The sequence below is a fragment of the Bombina bombina genome, chromosome 1 (assembly GCF_027579735.1).
Source record: "Bombina bombina isolate aBomBom1 chromosome 1, aBomBom1.pri, whole genome shotgun sequence".
Taxonomy (NCBI): domain Eukaryota; kingdom Metazoa; phylum Chordata; class Amphibia; order Anura; family Bombinatoridae; genus Bombina; species Bombina bombina.
The window spans coordinates 1563305301-1563323914 of NC_069499.1; the positions used below are offsets into that span (position 1 = coordinate 1563305301).

General features: G+C 40.0%; 1 protein-coding gene across 4 annotated transcripts in view; it reads right to left on the reverse strand.

Moving 5' to 3' along the window:
• SEPTIN9 (septin 9) overlaps positions 1-18614 on the reverse strand; it is a 618133-nt gene that overhangs the window by 76335 nt on the left and 523184 nt on the right. Inside the window, exon 1 of one of the 4 annotated variants that reach the window (XM_053709696.1) lies at positions 7689-7760. The exons of the other annotated variants lie outside the window; for them this stretch is intronic. The gene's annotated coding sequence lies outside the window, so the exon portion shown is untranslated. Of the gene's footprint in view, positions 1-7688; positions 7761-18614 lie in introns of those variants that run through there. 4 annotated transcript variants of the gene reach the window in all.

Consider the following 18614-nt stretch of genomic DNA (forward strand, 5'->3'; position numbering starts at 1 on the left):
TGAAAGTTTAATTTTGACTTGACTGTCCCTTTGATATTTCAGTGCACTGCATCTACAAGATTACACAGGAATTACAGCCAGCAATACAACACAGACTCCAATATAAGAGTGCAAATGAGACACCCTTCTCTGCTTCAATGAGCTTACAGTCAAATAAGGGCTATTTATCTCTGAAGCTTGCTGTCTGCCAATAACAAACATGTAGGTACCAGATCTGTGCACTGCTACCCAATAAATCATAAAGTACCATCACAACCCGTGCACGTCCCATGAACACACCTATAGTGAGGTCAACTGGCCGACTTAGACTAAACTTTTATTCCACCCATAACCACATCTTCCGTAACTACTTCCCTTTCCACTGGAATGTTATTTCATGTTCCTAGATTTGTTTTTGTTTGTGAGGATTCTCATTGTCCACTAACAGAACAGTGGAGGTTTTTGTATCATCCAGTGAGCAATGTCACACAAGATGAGCTACGCACAAACATGCACTTCCTTATGGTTGCAAAATCAGCTATCAAAATGAATCAATTTTATTTTAATGTATCAGAATGTTCCAACATTGCTATGAAAGAGTTAGTTATACTAAAGCCAATTTTCTTCTTGCATGATTCAGATAGAGCAGCGATTTTAAGCTATTTTTTGTATTTATTTTGTCTTTGTTCTCTTGCTATCTTTATTTGAAAAGCAGGAATGTAAGGTTAGAAGCTGGCCAATTTTTGGGTCAGCATCTGGGTAGCGCTTGCTGATTGGTGGCTACATTTAACCACCAATCAGCAAGTGCTTCCTTGACGCTGAACCAAAAATGGGCTATAAAAAAAAATGGGCTATAAAAAAAAATGGGCTATAAAATATATACACACACAGGTAGGTGGCCCTCGTTTTACAACAGTTCAATTTACACCGTTTCAGAATAACAACCTTTTTTTCCAGTCATGTGACTGCTATTGAAAAGCATTGAGAAGCAGTGCATTTATTAAAATAGCCAGTAGGTGGAGCTGTCAGCTTGTGTTGCAGCAAAGCCAAGCAAGCTGAAATTAATCAGTTTAACCAGACCTGAGCTATCGAGCAGATTTCAAAGGAACAAGATCTTCCTGTCTATAAATCAGTCCAGAATGGAATGCATAGAAATGAACTGAACTGTTTGCAGAAAAATGCAAGTGAAGTCTGTGTTGTGTGATTATTTTATTAGGTTTATAATGCTGTTTAGCATTTAAAGTCTTCATTTCAAAGCTTTAAAAATAATGTATTAGGTGTTACTTATGTCAATTTTGAGAGGGGCCTGGAACCTATCTCCCTCACTTCCCATTGACTTACATTATAAACTGGGTTTAAATTTACAACGGTTTCGATTTACAATCATTCCTTCTGGAACCTAACCCCGGCGTAAACTGAGGGCTAACTATATATATATATATATACACATACACTCTACACCCCAACATCCCACACTGTCTGTCCTCTCTCACCTACACACAGAGACTTAGGACATGGGGCATATACTAAGCCCTTTGCTTGCCTTTCACACCCTGAGAATTCTGTCACAATAACAAAAAAAATGTGCGTGTCTGTGGGTGACAGAGGGTAGATCCCAACTCAGACAGCACAAAGGCAAACAGAAAATGTCACAGAACAGAACAGATTTACTTATATTCGCATAGCCTAAAAAAGGGGAAATGCATTCAACAACAAAGAGAATGTACCCTAAAAAAAAGGCACCGAACAGAAACATCCTCTTATTTAGACCAAATCTGTTTCACAGCACGTAGTTTACAAAGGAATATAGTTTTAGCCAATAGCTTATAAGCTTCTATGATTACCCCTCTTAACCAAGCTCAATGCATCGAACTCGGAAGTACGGAAGTTTAACAAAAACCACAGCTCAGGCGTTTAAATATCTATTTCAAGCGCTGCGGCCAGATAAAGGACCAGTAAATAAAGTAGATTTGCATAACCAACAAACGCATGATAAAAAGACAAGGCAAAAAACACTTAGTATGAACTTAAAATGACAAATTTCAACGTTATGTCTATTTCCATTCCCCCTGTACCATGTGACAGCCATCAGCCAATCACAAATACATATACGTATATTCAGTGACTTCTTGCACATGCTCAGTAGAAGCTGGTGACTCAAAAAGTGTAAAAACAAAAAGACAGAGTATATTTTGTTAAAGGGACACTGAAACCACATTTTTTTCTTTCATGGTTCAGATAGAGCATGCAATTTTAAGCAACTTTCTAATTTACTCCTATTATCAATTTTTCTTGGTTCTCTTGCTATCTTTATTTGAAAAAGAAGGCATCTAAGCTAAGGAGCCAGCAACTTTTTGGTTCAGAACCATAGACAGCACTTGTTTATTGGTGCTGTCCAATCAGCAAGGACAACCCAGGATGTTCACCAAAAATGGGCCGGCATCTAAACTTACATTCTTGCTTTTCAAATAAGCATACCAAGAGAATGAAGAAAGTGTCCCTTTAATAAAAGTAAATTGAAAAGTTGTTTAAAATGTTATGCTTTATCTGAATCATGAAAGTTTTAATTTTGATTGAGTGTCCCTTTAAGTAAGGGGGCATTAAATGCTGCAGTTTCTGTCATTGATAAAAAGTTAGGAAATTGTTTTATTTTTGCTTTTGAAACTAACAGGAATTCCATGTCCTAAAATACTGATCTGTAGGACACAAAGCTCTATTGGTTGACAGTGACACACCCCTCAAACATAAGAAAGAAAAATGATTATTTTAAGTCCTGGAAAATCCACTTTAAAATGAACAAAAACTTCAGTACATTTTAAAATCTGCTGCATTAAAATGGCACAGTATTCCCATAACACCCATAAAAGTGCCCAATGTAAACATGCTAAAAATATTGTTATATATAAAAAAAGATTTAGTTAAAGGGACACTGAACCCAAATTTTTTCTTTCATGATTCAGATAGATAAAGCATGACATTTTAAGCATCTTTCTAATTTTCTCCTATTATCAATATTTCTTTGTTCTCTTGCTATCTTTATTTTAAAAGCAGGAATGTAAATGTTAGCAGCCAGCCCATTTTAGGTTCAGCACCATGAATAGCGCTTGCTTATTGGAGGCTTAGATTTACTCACCAATAAGCAAGTATAACCCAGGTTCTCAACCAAAAATGGTCCGGCTCCTATGCATCACATTCCTGCTTTTAAAATAAAGATAGCAAGAGAACAAAGAAAAATTTATAATAGGAGTAAATAAAAAAAGTTGCTTAAAATTGCTCCTCTATCTGAATCACGAAAGAAAACAATTAGGTTTATTGTCCATTTAAGTTAGAACATTCTGAAACAGAAAGTAAATGTTTGTCCTATACTGGTCAGAAGGACAGACGCTCACTGGCTGGTAACAAAACTCTCTATTGATGTGACAGTGACATGCCTTCCAAGTGTCAAAATATACCCCCCCAAAACAGAGACACCCATTTACAACAGCAAACACTAAAATGTTTTAAAATTCCCCTTTTCAGTTGTAACTAGGTGAAAAAATATGTAATGTGCCTTTAAACCAAAAAAAGTCTGCACTACAGCAAGATCTCTTGTTCAGCAACTCACTGGGTGCTGCATTGGTTCGCATGAGCCCTGCTTTGATAACTTCAGTATGTGCTTTACTGTCAGGAAGTTAGGTGAGGGACCTGGGGGCATTTAACACCCCATGAGATGTCACAGGCAGTTTTAGACGGAAGTTCACACAGGAAAAGCTGTAAAAAATTAAAAAAAACCCTCAAACTTTTAACCCCTCCGCTACCAAACAGGCTTGTGATGCAATAAGCTATACATCCTGGACACATTATATGCTATATAACATGCCACTCCCAAATATACAGGTGTGTATCAGACCTTCAGCATACAAATCCTTCCCCCACATATATACCCCCCCTAATGTATGTCACTACACACCCCACCCAAACATGTTATAACGGTATCAGTCATCAAGCCCTCATATATAACCATACAGCCTATACAGTTATTGTATATTGCAATTCAATAACTAAATGTAAAGTGACAAATGTATTTGGGAGAATCAAAACTTCTGCATCTGATAGTATATAAGCCTGACAATTGTACACTATATATTGGTGAACCCCAATGTATGGCAGCACAGACAACCCCCCCCCCAGAAATTAGTGCAACCAAACCTCTATAAATGACCATATAGCCAGCCCCCTTCTAAATGCAGAGGTAGTGTACCATACTATGTGTAGGGGTACAGCGTGCCATAGGGTGTCAAAGTGCGTCTGTGTGTGTGTTCAGATATACATTTCAGGGTGTATGTGTAGGGGTATATATTGGAGTGTATCACAATAAGTACAAAGGTGTATAGTATGTCACAGTACATACTGGGGTGTATAGGTTATCACTGTATGTATAGAGTGTCAAGGTATTTATTAGGGAGTACAGCATGTGACTATATATATAGGGGTGTATAGCGTGACGGTACAAATAGGGTGTATATCATATCATAAAACATATACGTTGTATTGCATATGACAGTACAAAATGGTGTGTATATCATACCACAGTATATATTAGCATGCATGTCACAGTACAAAAAGGGTGTCAAAAGCTTGGACAAGGTGTATATCACGTTGCACAGTACATACTGAGGTGTATATTATGTCACCAAATGCACAAGGGGTGTATATCATGTGACAGAACATAGAGGGTGCATAGCACGTGACAGTACATATAGGGTGCATAGCAAGTGACAATAGGTTTAGGGAGTATATCATATGACATAGGGTGCACGGCATGTGACAGTACATTTAGGGTGTATACTGCATGTAACAGTATATTTAGGGTGTCAAAGCATGTGACATAGGGTGCATATAGGGTGTCACAGCATGTTGTAGTACATTTAGGGTGTATAGCATGTGACATAGGGTGCACAACATGTAACAGTATATTTAGGGGGTACAGCATGTGACATCAGGTGCTTATAGGGTGTACAGCATGTAACTACATTTAGGGTGTACAGCATGTGACATAGGGTGCATATTGGTTGTCACAGCATGTTGTAGTACATTTAGGGTGTATAGCATGTGACATAGGGTGCACAACATGTAACAGTATATTTAGGGGGTACAGCATGTGACATCAGGTGCTTATAGGGTGTACAGCATGTAACTACATTTAGGGGGTACAGAATGTGACATAGGGTGCATATAGGGTGTACAGCATGTGATATAGGGTGCACAGCATGTAACAGTACATTTAGGGGGCACAGCACGTGACATAGGGTGTACAGCATGTAACATAGGGTGCATATAGGGTGTCATAGCATGTAACAGTACATTTAGGGTGTACAGTATGTAACATAGGGTGCATATAGGGTGTCATAGCATGTAACAGTACATTTAGGGTGTCTCAGCATGTGACATAGGGTGCATATAGGGTGTCACAGCATGTGACATAGGGTGCATATAGGGTGTCACAGCATGTAACAGTACATTTAGAGTGCCACAGCATGTAACAGTACATTTAGAGTGCCACAGCATGTAACAGTACATTTAGAGTGCCACAGCATGTAACAGTACATTTAGAGTGTCACAGCATGTAACAGTACATTTAGGGTGTCACAGCATGTGACATAGGGTGCATATAGGGTGTCACAGCATGTAACAGTACATTTAGAGTGCCACAGCATGTAACAGTACATTTAGAGTGCCACAGCATGTAACAGTACATTTAGGGTGTCACAGCATGTAACAGTACATTTAGGGGGTACAGCATGAGACATAGGGTACATATAAGGTGTTACAGCATGTAACAGTACATTTAGGGTGTACCTCATGCGACATGCGGTACATATAGGGTGTCACACCAACTAACAGTACATATAGGGGGTACAGCATGTGACATAGGGTGTCGCAGCATGTAACAGTACATTTAGGGAGCACAGCATGAGACATAGGGTGCATATAGGGTGTTACAGCATGTAACAATAAATTTAGGGGGTACAGCATGCGACATAGGGTGCATATAGGGTGTCACAGCATGTAACAGTACATTTAGGGTGTCACAGCATGTAACAGTACATTTAGGTGTACAGTATGTGACATAGGATGCATATATGGTGTACAGCATGTAACAGTTAATTTAGGGGGTACAGCATGTGACATAGGGTGCATACAGGGTTTATAGCATGTAACAGTACATCTAGGGGGTACAGCATGTGACATAGGGTGCATATAGGGTTACACTATGTAACAGTACATTTAGGGGGTACAGCATGCGACATAGGGTGCATATAGGGTGTCACAGCATGTAACAGTACATTTAGGGGGTACAGAATGTGACATAGGGTGCATATAGGGTTACACTATGTAACAGTACATTTAGGGGGTACAGCATGTGATATAGGGTGCTTATAAGGTGTACAGCATGTAACAGTACATTTAGGGGGTACAGCATGCAACATAGGGTGCATATAGGGTGTCACTGCATGTAACAATACATTTAGGGGGTACAGAATGTGACATAGGGTGCATATAGGGTTACACTATGTAACAGTACATTTAGGGGGTACAGCATGTGATATAGGGTGCATATAAGGTGTACAGCATGTAACAGTACATTTAGGGGGTACAGCATGCAACATAGGGTGCATATAGGGTGTCACTGCATGTAACAATACATTTAGGGGGTACAGAATGTGACATAGGGTTCATATAGGGTTACAGCATGCGACATAGGGTGCATATAGGGTGTACAGCATGTAACAGTACATTTAGGGGGTACAGCATGCGACATAGGGTGCATATAGGGTGTACAGCATGTAACAGTACATTTAGGGGGTACAGCATGCGACATAGGGTGCATATAGGGTTACAGCATGTAACAGTTAATTTAGGGGCTACAGCATGTGATATAAGGTGCATATAGGGTCACAGTATGTAACAGTTAATTAAGGGGGTACAGCATGTGATATAGGGTGCATATAGGGTTACAGTATGTAACAGTTAATTTAGGGGCTACAGCATGTGATATAAGGTGCATATAGGGTTACAGTATGTAACAGTTAATTTAGGGGGTACAGCATGTGATATAGGGTGCATATAGGGTTACAGTATGTAACAGTTAATTTAGGGGGTACAGCATGTGATATAGGGTGCATATAGGGTTACAGTATGTAACAGTTAATTTAGGGGCTACAGCATGTGATATAGGGTGCATATAGGGTTACAGTATGTAACAGTTAATTTATGGGGTACAGCATGTGATATAGGGTGCATATAAGGTGTACAGCATGTAACAGTACATTTAGGGGGTACAGCATGCGACATAGGGTGTCGCAGCATGTAACAGTACATTTAGGGGGTACAGCATGTGACATAGGGTGTCGCAGCATGTAACAGTACATTTAGGGGGTACAGCATGTGACACAGAGTGCATATAGGGGGTCACAACATGTAAAGGGTGTGTGCTACAGTATATATCTGGTTTCATGCTAATTAAATGTTTTACATCCCGCAGTGTATCACACAATAGCTCCAGCCGGTAAAGCCCACTCCCTCCCGCCGTACCAGCTAAACACAGGGTAACCCAGTCACTAATGCCCCAACCCCAAACAGTGTTGCCCGCGCATATTACCCACGTTGTTACCCAGCTGATATTACCGTAGTCAGTATTGCCCCAGCTGTGCTACCCCGGTACCTACCCCGCTCCGTGTCTCTCTCACAGCAGCCGCCGGTCTCACTGAACCGCAGGACAGGCTGGCCCCGCCCCCTCTGGTTACGTTTTAATGGGCGGGTCCAGGCAGCCAGCAAGATCCCAGGGGATCACTAGGGTCAGTATGTGAGAGGGGATCATGTATGTAAAGTGTGTTATACATAGCATGTGCACAGTGTGTATGTGAGATGGGATCATATATGTAATGTGTGTTATACATAGCATGTGCACAGTGTGTATGTGAGAGGGGATCATATATGTAATGTGTGTTATACATAGCATGTGCACAGTGTGTATGTGAGATGGGATCATGTATGTAATGTGTGTTATACATAGCATGTGCTAGCCGTGTGCACGCTGTGTATGTGAGAGGGGATCATGTATGTAAAGTGTGTTATACATAGCATGTGCACAGTGTGTATGTGAGATGGGATCATGTATGTAATGTGTGTTATACATAGCATGTGCACAGTGTGTATGTGAGAGGGGATCATGTATGTAAAGTGTGTTATACATAGCATGTGCACAGTGTGTATGTGAGATGGGATCATGTATGTAATGTGTGTTATACATAGCATGTGCTAGCCATGTGCACGCTGTGTATGTGAGAGGGGATCATGTATGTAATGTGTGTTATACATAGCATGTGCACAGTGTGTATGTGAGATGGGATCATGTATGTAATGTGTGTTATACATAGCATGTGCTAGCCGTGTGCACGCTGTGTATGTGAGAGGGGATCATGTATGTAATGTGTGTTATACATAGCATGTGCACAGTGTGTATGTGAGATGGGATCATGTATGTAATGTGTGTTATAGATAGCATGTGCTAGCCGTGTGCACGCTGTGTATGTGAGAGGGGATCATGTATGTAATGTGTGTTATACATAGCATGTGCACCCTGTGTATGTGAGATGGGATTATGTATGTAATGTGTGTTATACATAGCATGTGCACAGTGTGTATGTGAGATGGGATCATGTATGTAATGTGTGTACAGTGTTATACATAGCATGTGCACAGTGTGTATGTGAGATGGGATCATGTATGTAATGTGTGTTATACATAGCATGTGCACAGTGTGTATGTGAGATGGGATCATGTATGTAATGTGTGTAATACATAGCATGTGCACGATGTGTATGTGAGAGGGGATCATGTATGTAATGTGTGTTATACATAGCATGTGCACCCTGTGTATGTGAGATGGGATTATGTATGTAATGTGTGTTATACATAGCATGTGCACGATGTGCATGTGAGAGGGGATCATGTATGTAATGTGTGTTATACATAGCATGTGCACCCTGTGTATGTGAGATGGGATCATGTATGTAATGTGTGTTATACATAGCATGTGCACAGTGTGTATGTGAGATGGGATCATGTATGTAATGTGTGTTATACATAGCATGTGCTAGCCGTGTGCACGCTGTGTATGTGAGAGGGGATCATGTATGTAATGTGTGTTATACATAGAATGTGCACCCTGTGTATGTGAGATGGGATTATGTATGTAATGTGTGTTATACATAGCATGTGCACAGTGTGTATGTGAGATGGGATCATGTATGTAATGTGTGTTATACATAGCATGTGCACAGTGTGTATGTGAGATGGGATCATGTATGTAATGTGTGTTATACATAGCATGTGCACAGTGTGTATGTGAGATGGGATCATGTATGTAATGTGTGTTATACATAGCATGTGCACAGTGTGTATGTGAGATGGGATCATGTATGTAATGTGTGTAATACATAGCATGTGCACGATGTGTATGTGAGAGGGGATCATGTATGTAATGTGTGTTATACATAGCATGTGCACCCTGTGTATGTGAGATGGGATTATGTATGTAATGTGTGTTATACATAGCATGTGCACCCTGTGTATGTGAGATGGGATCATGTATGTAATGTGTGTTATACATAGCATGTGCACAGTGTGTATGTGAGATGGGATCATGTATGTAATGTGTGTTATACATAGCATGTGCTAGCCGTGTGCACGCTGTGTATGTGAGAGGGGATCATGTATGTAATGTGTGTTATACATAGCATGTGCACCCTGTGTATGTGAGATGGGATTATGTATGTAATGTGTGTTATACATAGCATGTGCACAGTGTGTATGTGAGATGGGATCATGTATGTAATGTGTGTTATACATAGCATGTTCACAGTGTGTATGTGAGATGGGATCATGTATGTAATGTGTGTTATACATAGCATGTGCTAGCCGTGTGCACGCTGTGTATGTGAGAGGGATCATGTATGTAATGTGTGTTATACATAGCATGTGCACCCTGTGTATGTGAGATGGGATTATGTATGTAATGTGTGTTATACATAGCATGTGCACAGTGTGTATGTGAGATGGGATCATGTATGTAATGTGTGTTATACATAGCATGTGCACAGTGTGTATGTGAGATGGGATCATGTATGTAATGTGTGTTATACATAGCATGTGCACAATGTGTATGTGAGAGGGGATCATGTATGTAATGTGTGTTATACATAGCATGTGCACCCTGTGTATGTGAGATGGGATTATGTATGTAATGTGTGTTATACATAGCATGTGCACAGTGTGTATGTGAGATGGGATCATGTATGTAATGTGTGTTATACATAGCATGTGCACAGTGTGTATGTGAGATGGGATCATGTATGTAATGTGTGTTATACATAGCATGTGCACAGTGTGTATGTGAGATGGGATCATGTATGTAATGTGTGTTATACATAGCATGTGCACAGTGTGTATGCGAGATGGGATCATGTATGTAATGTGTGTAATACATAGCATGTGCACGATGTGTATGTGAGAGGGGATCATGTATGTAATGTGTGTTATACATAGCATGTGCACCCTGTGTATGTGAGATGGGATTATGTATGTAATGTGTGTTATACATAGCATGTGCACGATGTGCATGTGAGAGGGGATCATGTATGTAATGTGTGTTATACATAGCATGTGCACCCTGTGTATGTGAGATGGGATCATGTATGTAATGTGTGTTATACATAGCATGTGCACAGTGTGTATGTGAGATGGGATCATGTATGTAATGTGTGTTATACATAGCATGTGCTAGCCGTGTGCATGCTGTGTATGTGAGAGGGGATCATGTATGTAATGTGTGTTATACATAGCATGTGCACCCTGTGTATGTGAGATGGGATTATGTATGTAATGTGTGTTATACATAGCATGTGCACAGTGTGTATGTGAGATGGGATCATGTATGTAATGTGTGTTATACATAGCATGTTCACAGTGTGTATGTGAGATGGGATCATGTATGTAATGTGTGTTATACATAGCATGTGCTAGCCGTGTGCACGCTGTGTATGTGAGAGGGATCATGTATGTAATGTGTGTTATACATAGCATGTGCACCCTGTGTATGTGAGATGGGATTATGTATGTAATGTGTGTTATACATAGCATGTGCACAGTGTGTATGTGAGATGGGATCATGTATGTAATGTGTGTTATACATAGCATGTGCACAGTGTGTATGTGAGATGGGATCATGTATGTAATGTGTGTTATACATAGCATGTGCACGATGTGTATGTGAGAGGGGATCATGTATGTAATGTGTGTTATACATAGCATGTGCACCCTGTGTATGTGAGATGGGATTATGTATGTAATGTGTGTTATACATAGCATGTGCACGATGTGCATGTGAGAGGGGATCATGTATGTAATGTGTGTTATACATAGCATGTGCACCCTGTGTATGTGAGATGGGATTATGTATGTAATGTGTGTTATACATAGCATGTGCACAGTGTGTATGTGAGATGGGATCATGTATGTAAAGTGTGTTATACATAGCATGTGCACAGTGTGTATGTGAAATGGGATCATGTATGTAATGTGTGTTATACATAGCATGTGCTAGCCGTGTGCACGCTGTGTATGTGAGAGGGGATCATGTATGTAATGTGTGTTATACATAGCATGTGCACCCTGTGTATGTGAGATGGGATTATGTATGTAATGTGTGTTATACATAGCATGTGCTAGCCGTGTGCACGATGTGTATGTGAGAGGGGATCATCATGTATGTAAAGTGTGTTATACATAGCATGTGCACAGTGAGTATGTGAGATGGGATCATGTATGTAATGTGTGTTATACATAGCATGTGCTAGCCGTGTGCACGATGTGTACGTGAGAGGGGATCACTAGGCTCAGTATGTGAGAGGGGATCATGTATGTAAAGTGTGTTATACATAGCATGTGCACAGTGTGTATGTGAGATGGGATCATGTATGTAATGTGTGTTATACATAGCATGTGCTAGCCGTGTGCACGCTGTGTATGTGAGAGGGGATCATGTATGTAAAGTGTGTTATACATAGCATGTGCACAGTGTGTATGTGAGATGGGATCATGTATGTAATGTGTGTTATACATAGCATGTGCTAGCCGTGTGCACGCTGTGTATGTGAGAGGGGATCATGTATGTAAAGTGTGTTATACATAGCATGTGCACCGTGTGTATGTGAGATGGGATCATGTATGTAATGTGTGTTATACATAGCATGTGCTAGCTGTGTGCACGATGTGTATGTGAGAGGGGATCATATATGTAATGTGTTTTATACATAGCATGTGCACGCTGTGTATGTGAGAGGGGATCATGTATGTAATGTGTGTTATACATATCATGTGCTAGCCATGTGCACCCTGTGTATGTGAGAGGTGATCATATAGGTAATGTGTGTTATACATAGCATGTGCTAGCCGTGTGCACCCTGTGTATGTGAGGGGATCATGTATGTAATGTGTGTTATACATAGCATGTGCTAGCCATGTGCACTTTGTGTATGTGAGAGGTGATCATATATGTAATGTGTGCTATACATAGCATGTGCTAGCCGTGTGCACCCTGTGTATGTGAGGGGATCATGTATGTAATGTGTGTTATACATAGCATGTGCTAGCCGTGTGCACCCTGTGTATGTGAGGGGATCATGTATGTAATGTGTGTTATACATAGCATGTGCTAGCCATGTGCACTGTGTGTATGTGAGAGGGGATCATGTATGTAATGTGTGTTGTACATAGCATGTGCTAGCCGTGTGCACCCTGTGTATGTGAGGGGATCATGTATGTAATGTGTGTTATACATAACATGTGCTAGCTGTGTATGTGAGAGGGGATCATGTATGTAATGTGTGTTATACATAGCATGTGCTAGCTCTGTGCACCCTGTGTATGTGAGAGGCAGAGGGGATCATGTATGTAATGTGTGTTATACATAGCATGTGCTAGCCGTGTGCACCCTGTGTATGTGAGGGGATCATGTATGTAATGTGTGTTTTACATAGCATGTGCTAGCCGCGTGTACCCTGTGTATGTGAGAGGGGATCATGTATGTAATGTGTGTTATACATAGCATGTGCTAGCCATGTGCACTATGTGTATGTGAGAGGGGATCATGTATGTAATGTGTTATACATAGCATGTGCACTCTGTGTATGTAAGAGAGGATCATGTATGTAATGTGTGTTATACATAGCATGTGCTAGCCATGTGCACCCTGTGTATGTGAGAGGTGATCATATATGTAATGTGTGTTATACATACCATGTGCTAGCCATGTGCACTATGTGTGATAGGGGATCATGTATGTAATGTGTGTTATACATAGTATGTGCTACCCATGTGCAGTGCAACCTGTGTATGTGAGAGGGGATCCTGTATGTAATGTGTGTTATACATAGCATATGCTAGCTGTGTGCACCCTGTGTATATAAAAAGGGGATCATGTATGTAATGTGTGTTATACATTGTACATATCTTCTGCTACCTGTGTGCACCCTGTGTGTGCAAGAGTAAGAGGATCATGCATGTAATATAATGTGTGTTTTATATATATATATATATATATATATATATATATATATATATATATATATATATATATATATAGTATGTTCTAGTCATCTGCTCCCTGTGTATTTGGGAGGGGAGCATGTATTTAACATGTGTTATACATAGCATGTGTTAGCCATGTGCACACTTTGTATGTGAGATGGGATCATGTATGTAATATGTGTTATACATATCATGTGCTAGCCATGTGCACACTGTGTATGTGAGATGGGATCGTGTATGTAATGTGTGTTATACATTTCATGTGCTAGCCATGTGCACACTATGTATGTGAGAGGGGATCATGTATGTAATGTAATGTGTGTTATACATATCATGTGCTAGCCATGTGCACACTGTATGTGAGAGGGGATCATGTATGTATTATAATGTGTTATATATACCATATGTTAGCTATGTGCACACTGTATGTGAGAGGAGATCATGTATGTAATGTGTGTTATACATATCATGTGCTAGCCATGTGCACACTGTGTATGTGATTGGATTATGTATGTAATGTGTGTTATACATATCATGTGCTAGCCATGTGCACACTGTGTATGTCAGAGGGGATCATGTATGTAATGTAATGTGTGTTATACATATCATGTGCTAGCCATGTGCACACTATGTGAGAGGGGATCATGTATGTAATATAATGTGTTATATATACCATATGTTAGCTATGGGCACACTGTATGTGAGAATGGGTAGTGTATGAAATGTAAGCTTATAACTCAGCATTAGGTCTAATTAGTGACTGTGCATTAGGATCAGCTAGTGGCCCTGTATTAGATCTAGTTAGTGACTGAGTATTAGGATCAGCTAGTGGCTGTGCATTAGGGTTGGCTGATGACCCTGTATTATATCTAGTTCAGACATCCTCAAACTTGGCCCTCCAAAGGTTTTGGAACTACATTTCCCATATGTTGGCTGAGCATCATGGGAAATGTAGTTCCAAAACCTCTGGAGGGCCAAGTTTGAGGATGTCTGATCTAGTTGATGACTGTGCATTAGGATCGGCTTATGACCATGTTTAAGGACTAATGAGTGGCTATGCATAAGGATCAGCTAATAGCTCAGTAGTAGGATCAGTTAATGACCCTGTATTAGATATAATTAGTGGCTATGCATTAGGATCAGCTAATAGCTCAGTAGAAGGATCAGCTAGTGACCCTGTATTAGATCTAATTAGTGGCTATGCATTAGGATCAGCTAATAGCTCAGTAGTAGGATCAGCTAGTGACCCTGTATTAGATCTAATTAGTGGCTATGCATTAGGATCAGCTAATAGCTCAGTAGTAGGATCAGCTAGTGACCCTGTATTAGATCTAATTAGTGGCTATGCATTAGGATCAGCTAATGGCTCAGTAGTAGGATCAGCTAATATCTCAGTAGTAGGATCAGCTAGTGACCCTGTATTAGATCTAATTAGTGGCAAAACATTAGGATCAGCTAATGGCTCAGTAGTAGGATCAGCTAATAGCTCAGTAGTAGGATCAGCTAGTGACCCCATATTAGATCTAATTAGTGGCTATGCATTAGGATCAGCTAATAGCTCAGTAGTAGGATCAGCTAGTGACCCTGTATTAGATCTAATTAGTGGCTATGCATTAGGATCAGCTAATGGCTCAGTAGTAGGATCAGTTAATAGCTCAGTAGTAGGATCAGCTAGTGACCCTGTATTAGATCTAATTAGTGGCAAAGCATTAGGATCAGCTAATGGCTCAGTAGTAGGATCAGCTAATAGCTCAGTAGTAGGATCAGCTAGTGACCCCGTATTAGATCTAATTAGTGGCAAAGCATTAGGATCAGCTAATGGCTCAGTAGTAGGATCAGCTAATAGCTCAGTAGTAGGATCAGCTAGTGACCATGTATTAGATCTAATTAGTGGCTATGCATTAGGATCAGCTAATAGCTCAGTAGTAGGATCAGCTAGTGACCCTGTATTAGATCTAATTAGTGGCAAAGCATTAGGATCAGCTAATGGCTCAGTAGTAGGATCAGCTAATAGCTCAGTAGTAGGATCAGCTAGTGACCCCGTATTAGATCTAATTAGTGGCAAAGCATTAGGATCAGCTAATGGCTCAGTAGTAGGATCAGCTAATAGCTCAGTAGTAGGATCAGCTAGTGACCCCGTATTAGATCTAATTAGTGGCTATGCATTAGGATCAGCTAATAGCTCAGTAGTAGGATCAGCTAGTGACCCTGTATTAGATCTAATTAGTGGCTATGCATTAGGATCAGCTAATGGCTCAGTAGTAGGATCAGCTAATAGCTCAGTAGTAGGATCAGCTAGTGACCCTGTATTAGATCTAATTAGTGGCTATGCATTAGGATCAGCTAATGGCTCAGTAGTAGGATCAGCTAAAAGCTCAGTAGTAGGATCAGCTAGTGACCATGGATTAGATCTAATTAGTGGCTATGCATTAGGATCAGCTAATGGCTCAGTAGTAGGATCAGCTAGTGACCCTGTATTAGATCTTATTAGTGGCTATGCATTAGGATCAGCTAATAGCTCAGTAGTAGGATCAGCTAGTGACCCTGTATTAGATCTAATTAGTGGCAAAGCATTAGGATCAGCTAATGGCTCAGTAGTAGGATCAGCTAATAGCTCAGTAGTAGGATCAGCTAGTGACCCCGTATTAGATCTAATTAGTGGCTATGCATTAGGATCAGCTAATGGCTCAGTAGTAGGACCAGCTAAAAGCTCAGTAGTAGGATCAGCTAGTGACCCTGTATTAGATCTAATTAGTGGCTATGCATTAGGATCAGCTAAAAGCTCAGTAGTAGGATCAGCTAGTGACCCTGTATTAGATCTTATTAGTGGCTATGCATTAGGATCAGCTAATGGCTCAGTAGTAGGATCAGCTAAAATCTCAGTAGTAGGATCAGCTAGTGACCCTGTATTAGATCTAATTAGTGGCTATGCATTAGGATCAGCTAATAGCTCAGTAGTAGGATCAGCTAGTGACCATGTATTAGATCTAATTAGTGGCTATGCATTAGGATCAGCTAATGGCTCAGTAGTAGGATCAGCTAGTGACCATGTATTAGATCTAATTAGTGGCTATGCATTAGGATCAGCTAATAGCTCAGTAGTAGGATCAGCTAGTGACCATGTATTAGATCTAATTAGTGGCTATGCATTAGGATCAGCTAATGGCTCAGTAGTAGGATCAGCTAGTGACCATGTATTAGATCTAATTAGTGTCTATGCATTAGGATCAGCTAAAAGCTCAGTAGTAGGATCAGCTAGTGACCATGTATTAGATCTAATTAGTGGCTATGCATTAGGATCAGCTAATGGCTCAGTAGTAGGATCAGCTAGTGACCATGTATTAGATCTAATTAGTGGCTATGCATTAGGATCAGCTAATAGCTCAGTAGTAGGATCAGCTAGTGACCATGTATTAGATCTAATTAGTGGCTATGCATTAGGATCAGCTAATGGCTCAGTAGTAGGATCAGCTAGTGACCATGTATTAGATCTAATTAGTGGCTATGCATTAGGATCAGCTAATGGCTCAGTAGTAGGATCAGTTGGTGACTGTGTTTGGCCCTTACCCAGCAGGATAATGTTCTGTGTATTGCACAATCGGATGCTGTCACAGGATAGTAGGCCTTGCTATCCTTGAGACACAAGCAAATGACTTATGATGCAGGTCACTAGCCTCTGGCTGATACCCCAGGAGACTGATGTTACATCTGAACAGGAGGACGCCAGATGTGCAAGATTTGTGTTTGGTTCCCAGAGAGAGGGTCTCACAGTCCTGATACCCCCTCCCCACAAACCCCTATGTAACCTTCTGCAGATTCCCTGCAACACTGCGCCTACCCACAACTGTCACCTTATTTTATATCATGAACATAAGCATTTTATATATTGTTAATATAAAAAAAACAAATCTGAAGTTCAGAAAACATTCATCTCTCTTTCACTGCAATCTACAGATATGCTGTTAAAGGGGCATGAAGCAAAGTTTTCTTCACTGATCCAGATAGAGCATCATTTTAAACAGCTTCCCAATTTACTTCTATTATCAAATGTGCATAATTCTTTTGCTATCCTTTGTTGAAGGAGAAGCAATATACTGTTGAGGGCTGCTCAGCTAGTGAGCCAATGAGAGCAGTCATATATGTGCATCCACCAATTAGCAGCTAGCTCCCAGTAGTGTATTGTTGCTGCTGAGCCTACCTAGATATGTTTTTCAGCCAAGGATATTAAGAGAACAAAGTAAATTAAATAATAGAAGTTCATTGGAAACTTGTTAAAAATTGCAAGCACTATCTGAACCATCAAAGTTTATTCTGACTTTCCTGTCCCTATAATGGTTTGCAGAGGAAAAGCCCCAGTGTGAGACTAGAAAGATATGGTATAATGTATGCACCATAACAAGTATGATATATATATATTCTATAAATGTGTGATTAGCTGCATATGTTTCATACGGGATACAAAAGATTTTATTGTCATTGAATTATTATCATTTATTTGTAACACACAGGCAAATCCCATAGTACTAGATAGAGCAATGTACATTAGTGTCTGAGACTATAGGTTGGAAAAGAATTTGAAAAATAGCTGCATCGATTTTGATAGCAAATAAAAACCAGAAGAGCAATCAAATCTGCTCAAATTTCCCTTTAAACTCAAAATGTAATTCCCCATAAAAATGTTTTGATTGTGTATAAAATAATTTGCAATGTACTTTTATCATTTATTTTGCCTGCTTTTTCCTGTAAATAAATTGTAGTGTTTCCACACTCCCAAGAGAGAGTCTGCACAGTGTAGTGTTTCCACACTCCTACGTGCTGCACAGTGATTGGTTGATGTGTTCAGGAGCTCATTTATAACTGTCCGTAATTGGCCACAGCAAAGGACCTAAGATTAACAATATTCAAAAACAAGGCATAATTTTCTAACAAAATGTAAACATTTACTTGGCATGCATATATTTTGGAATTCAGTGACATTTGTGATGCATAAATAATTGACATTA